Here is a 6,144-nt window from a genome sequence, read left to right on the forward strand (position 1 = left end):
AGAACTGGCAGGTCTATATGGAGATCTCTGGAGAAAGGTCTTCTCAGATTTCGGGAATAATGAAGAAAATGACTGTGAGTAAGAAAACTACATAAAACTAATTTCTCATGACAATATTATGAGAATAACACTGGTTAAATAAAGAGCTTTAGCTGCCAAAAGAGTTGGTAATCCACCAGGACTATCAAACTAAGTATGTGACAAATATCAGGATCAGATGACAAGGCATGCAAGAGCAAAGCAGCTTAAACTGATGTAGAAAGTTGGATTTGTGTCAAGTCTCAAGGCCTGTAGAATTATTCATCATAACCGCTACATCTTTTATTTTAAGCTCAGTATCAAGTCTACTAGAGCTTTCAGCAATCTAGGCTTGATGGACCCATTTTGTACATTATCTTTGTCCTTGCTTGACTGAAACCTCACCTTTTCTGTCTTTGTCACCTTGTACCACCATGTTCTGTTTCTTTCCTTCCCTCAGCAATGTATGTGATACTGGGGTCTGATAGTGGCTTGGACAATGGCAATAACTCATCAGGAGAATGCTGTGTTGTAGACACTATGTCAGCCCGTTCCACTAGAGATGAGCAGAAACCACATTTTTGCAGTTTGGTTCGATTTGTGGCTGAACTATGAACAGATACGCCTGTTCACAAACTGTTTCACCAAAAAATCCATGGCCCTAGGTGTGGAGACTATTATTTCAGTTGTCTGTTGAAGAAGCACGAGAAGCCAGGCAGCACAAAAAGAGCTAGGCTACACAAAAAGAGCCAGTTTGGTGTAGTGGTTAAGTGTGCACTGCAGACTCTAATCTGGGAGAACCGGGTTTGATTCCTCACTCCTCCACTTGTACCTGCTGGATGACCTTGGGCAAGCCATAGTTCTGGCACAGCTGTTCTTGAAGAGGAGTTTCTGTCAGAGCTCTCTCAGCCCCACCTACCTCACAGGGTGTCTGTTGTGGGGAGGGGGAGGGAAAGGAGTTTGTAAGCCGCTCTGAGACACCTTTGGGTAGTGAAGGGCGGGGGAAAATCCAATCTCTTCTTCTTCTTCTTCTTCTTAGTTTAGAGTCTTGGTCCCAGAGCCCTCAAATCCTTCATCTTTTAAATCATTACTCTTATTTAGGAAGGAGCTCTTCCTCCCTTAAGTCAGCTCTTCCTTCTTTTCACAACAGCATTAAAAGCTAGGAATGTACATCCAGAAATTACCTAATCAAATTACAAATTGAATCCCCCTCATTTTGATATACCAAATCTGCTTACTAAAAATAATGGCAGTTACTCTCTGCAACTCTTTGGAGGTGACTCTTTTTCTTGATGCTTTACTGTCTGCTTTCACAGTTGAATGATTTGATGGTAATGAGATTCTCAGTGATGGCAAAGAAGAGCAAATAATCAGAGCAGAGAATTTTCCAACCAGAAACGTTATCACTTGTTCCCGCAAAAGAGAATCATTCCGGTGGAAATTTCTGTGCATAGTGTGGCAATCATCCCTAAAAGTCCCACCTCTTCACCAGGGCTCTGAACCAATCCTTGTGATTTAGGCCTCATGCAAATCCAAGTGATTGTCAGCCAATCAGAGCCCATGTAATTCCACTAGATGGGAGGGGTGAGCCACGGAGGGGGTGAGCCAGCCTCAGTTTTAAAAGGGTGAAGAAACCCTTTATGCTTTGGGTAGGGATTTCGTGGCTTAGTATCAGCTTAGCCAGGCTTTTATTTTCGTTTCCTGTTAGTGTTTGTGGTTTTGTCTTAGGGAAAAGCTTATTTTAGTGGTATAAATAAGCATCCTGTTAAGGGCCCATCATTCCTATCTGGTATGTACATATTCTGTGGTAAGGTGTTCTGTGAGCAAAAAGAAGAGCCTTGAACTTGCTGACGTAGCACCTGCCCAGAGAAAGGGGAATCAAATCTCCCCTCAGAAGTTATTTACTTTGAGAGCCAGCTTTACTTTATACAGTTAAGTTACCCACACATCATATTTACTTATTAAATACTTTATTTTGTGTTAAATAAACCTTTATTGTTCATTTCTATCTGTGTCTTGTCTGTCAAGTAAAAAATCTAAGAAGAAGGGGTCTCTACTTCACCTATAAGAATCACAGAGTTGGAAGGGGCCATACAGGCTACCTAGTCCAACCCCCTACTCAATACAGGATCAGCCTAGAGCAGCCCTGACAAGTGTTTGTCCAGCTGCTACTTAAAGACTGCCAGTGAGGGGGAGCTCACCACCTCCCTAGGTAAATGATTTCACTGTTGAACAACTCTTACTGCAAAAAAAGTTTTTCCTAATATCCAGATGGTACCTTCCCACCCTTAATTTAAACCCATTATTGTGAGTCCTATCCTCTGCTGCCAACAAGAACAGCTCCATGCCCTCCTCTAAGTGACAGCCCTTCAAATACTTAAAGAGAGAAATCATTTCCTCCCTCAACCACCTCTTCAAGACTGAACATGCCCAAGTCCCTCAGCCTTTCCTCATAGGGCTTGGTCTCCAAGCCCCCGATTATCTTTGTCACCCTCCTCTGCACCTACTCCATTCTGTCCACATCCTTTTTGAAGTGAGGTCTCCAGAACTGCAGACAATACTCCAGGTGTGGCCTGACCAATCCAGTGTACAGCTGGACTATGACATCTTGCGGTTTGGATGTTATGCCTCTGTTGATGCACCCCAAGATTGCATTAGCCTTTTTTGTTACCGCATCACACTGGCTGCTCATATTTAACTTGCGGTCTACCCATACCCCAAGATTTTGTTCACACACACTGCTACCCATAAGTGTATCCCCCATCCAATATATGCCTGTCCCTCATTTTTGTTACCCAGATGTAAAAGTTCTTATCCTTATTAACACTTATCCTTGTTAAGCCCCACCCACCTCACAGGGTGTCTGTTGTGGGGAGGGGAAGGGAAAGGAGTTTGTGAGCCGCTCTGAGACTCCAAGTGAAGGGTGGGGTATAAATCCAATCTCTTCTTCTTCTTCTTAACATCTACCATTTTCCCAGTGTGTTCAGATCTCATTGAATTCTGTCTCTATCTTCTGGTGTGTTTGCTGCTCCTCCCAATTTGATGTCATCTGCAAATTTAATGAGTAGCCCCTCCACACCCTCATCTAGATCATTTATAAAAATATTGAAAAGTACCAGGCCTAGAACCGAGCCGTGTGGCACCCCACTGCATACCTCCCTCCATTTAGGTGAGATGCCATTGACAACTACTCTGAGTGCAGTTCTCCAACCAGTTCCCTATCCACCTAACTATCCTAGAGTCCAGTCCACAGTCCTCTAGTTTACCTATCAGAACATTATGGGGAACCCTGTCAAAAGCTTTACTGAAATCCAGGTAAACAACATCAACAGCATTCCCTTGATCCAGTAAGTTTGTCACTCGACCAAAGAAGGAAACACGTCTGGCAGGACGTGTTGAGGACAAATCCATGCTCACTTCCCCAGATCACCAAGTTGTCATTTAGATGTTTGCAGAATAAAATCTGCTCCAGTATCTTCCCTGGGACAGAGGTCAGACTGACTGGCCTGTAGTTTCCGAGTCATCCCTCCTCCCTTTTTTGAAAATTGGGATAACATCTGCCTTCCTCTAGTCTTGTGGCACATCTCCTGTCCTCCAAGAGGTCTGGAAGATTATGGACAAAGGCTCTGCAAGCTCTCTAGAAAGTTCTTTGAGCACTTTTGGGTGCATACCATCTGGCCCGGGGGATTTGTACTCATTCAGTGCAGCCAGGTGCTTCTCAACTATCTCTCTGCCCATGTCAACCAGCAGCCCTGACACCATACTTTGCCTACTACCATCTCTAGATGAGCCTGTTCTCTTCCTTGGGGGGGTGGGGATGAGGCAAAAAAGGCACTGAGCATTTCTGTTCTTTCTCTTTCTTCTGTTATAGTTTCTCCATTTTCATTAAATCTTTAATTCAAAGCTTGCGTCCTCCTTTTTATTTCATTGTGGGCAGTCAGTGTATAAAGAATCTATAGGAGAGGACAGAATGGAGGACTGGGTATTCTTCAGTCCAGAAGACAGAGCCTCCCCCCTCCCCCGGCCATCACACCATAGCTGCCACAATAGCATTTTCACTTTCTGTCAGTTGTTGCATGCTTTCAGTAGTTTGGAGAGGGATTTCTTGATTCTGTATAAATAGAACTAGGTTCTGCTTGTTTGCTATTTCTTTCTCTGCTCTGATGCCTACAGTGGTCTTTTTCCTCTTACAGATATAATTTAAGCTTTAGAAGAGCAATTTAAATAACTGAAGAGGTGTATTAGAAAGGGTTAAACCCCTTCCCCAGTGACTCTTCCCACATTTTTATTGCAATCATGTGGGGCTGCTAATTAGCTATTTTTTAAAAAATGAGCTGTCCTAATTACAAATCACAATCACATCCTATCACAAATATTTGGTTTAGCCCCAATTCAGCTGTACTAGGAATTGTTATGTGACACTTTTTCCAAACAGGTGCAACCAAAATTAGTGCAAAAGTGATGGGGGTAGTGGAAAGTGCCATAGCGGCAGTCAACTTATGGCAACTTAATAGGGTTTTCAAGGCAAGAGAGACACAGAGTTGGTTTGCCTCTGCGTAGCAACCTTCGTCTTCCTTGGTGGTCTCCCATACAAGTACTAACCTGGGCCGACCCTACTTATCTTCCAGTATTTAACAATATCAGGCTAGCTTGGGCCATACAGGTCACAACAGTGCAGATGTGAGCAAGCCAGAAATCTCATATATTTGCATGGTTGTTATGCCCTATATAGAGACCCTTGACACATCTGTCATCAGTTATACTGTTGCTCTTCTTAGCCCAGAATACTGTGTTTGCCTTGTAGAAGCTTGCATTGAAATGAGTTATGAAGGAGCTAGTACTTTCTCTAGTAATTATGTACACAGTGTTATGGGGGCCAGTCTCTATAAGTACTGGTTGTAACTGAGTAGCATAGAATAAAAAGGTTAAAAAAGTGTAGATTCCATTGCAGACAGCTAAACAAAAATAAAGGCTTTTTGGTAACAGATCTGAAGGAGTGTTCTTTGGTGTTTATATTTCCTTGAGGCCTTTCAACACAACCTATGACAGATTTATGGCACAGATAAGATATGTAATAAATGTCATATACTACAGTAAGTCCAGTGTGAACACAACACATGGTATTTGTAAAATACATAGAACAGGAAGTATAGTCAAGCCCATTTCAGTGGGGCACTGGCAGCCAGCTGGTATACATAATCGCTAACAAATACGAAAAGCAAACTTAAGTTGGCCAAAATTTTTCAAAACAAACTGAATCTACAATGTGCTAAAACTATTCTGCTGTCCAGAATAGACTGAATGCTATGTTTACGCACATGTGAAGAGTACTGTGTAATATACTTGTTTTTGTACAATTATTTGTTGCAGTGTCCCTTTAGGGAGGTTCTGCACCTTCTGGGGGACAACATCTGACACCAGTACAGAGAACAAAGAGAACAGGAAGTTCAAAAGTGCACCAGAGTAATTAGAGTCAAACATAGGTTGACTCAAGAGAATCTCTTAGGGGCAAAACAGCCAATCTCTTCAGGAAAAAACTGCAAAACGAGGCCATCAAAACATGGGTTGTGGGTTGCAACTTAACCTCAGGTAGGTTTCAGCAGTGCTGCTACTACCTTTTCATGGACAGATGGGAGAGACTGGCAATTTTTTTATTTTTTCCCATTTCCTCCAATTAATTATTTTTCCCTATTGTACACATACATTATCGGGCAGTGTAATGTATTCAGATGCTGCCCTGAATGCATGAGGATGAAGTGTGAATCATCCCATAGAGAAGCTATGCTAAGCTTCAGACGTCGGCTAGGATTCGCGCCGAAAGTATTGTGTCCAATCACATTTGAACTGTCTGTGGTGGGAACACTTGTGATTGGGCAATTATGCGAACAACCTGATAGGTTGAGAATTGTATAGTAGGTGTGGCTACATTAGGCCGGAATGTTTAAATACCGAGCAGCTGCAATGGAAAGCTGTTCGGGCTATGAGGAGTTGTACCGTGTTAGAGAAGTTGATCGTCGAGCTGAAATCACTCTCTGACTAATTTGTTAAGTGCGGACTTAACAATTGGCAACGAGGATGGGATTCTAGTGCGGGTAGGCAGCCCCGCTGGTCCCAACCCTACGACGG

This window comes from Gekko japonicus, unplaced genomic scaffold, assembly GCF_001447785.1.
Source record: "Gekko japonicus isolate JY-2015 unplaced genomic scaffold, Gekko_japonicus_V1.1 scaffold241, whole genome shotgun sequence".
In the NCBI taxonomy this organism is placed as follows: domain Eukaryota; kingdom Metazoa; phylum Chordata; class Lepidosauria; order Squamata; family Gekkonidae; genus Gekko; species Gekko japonicus.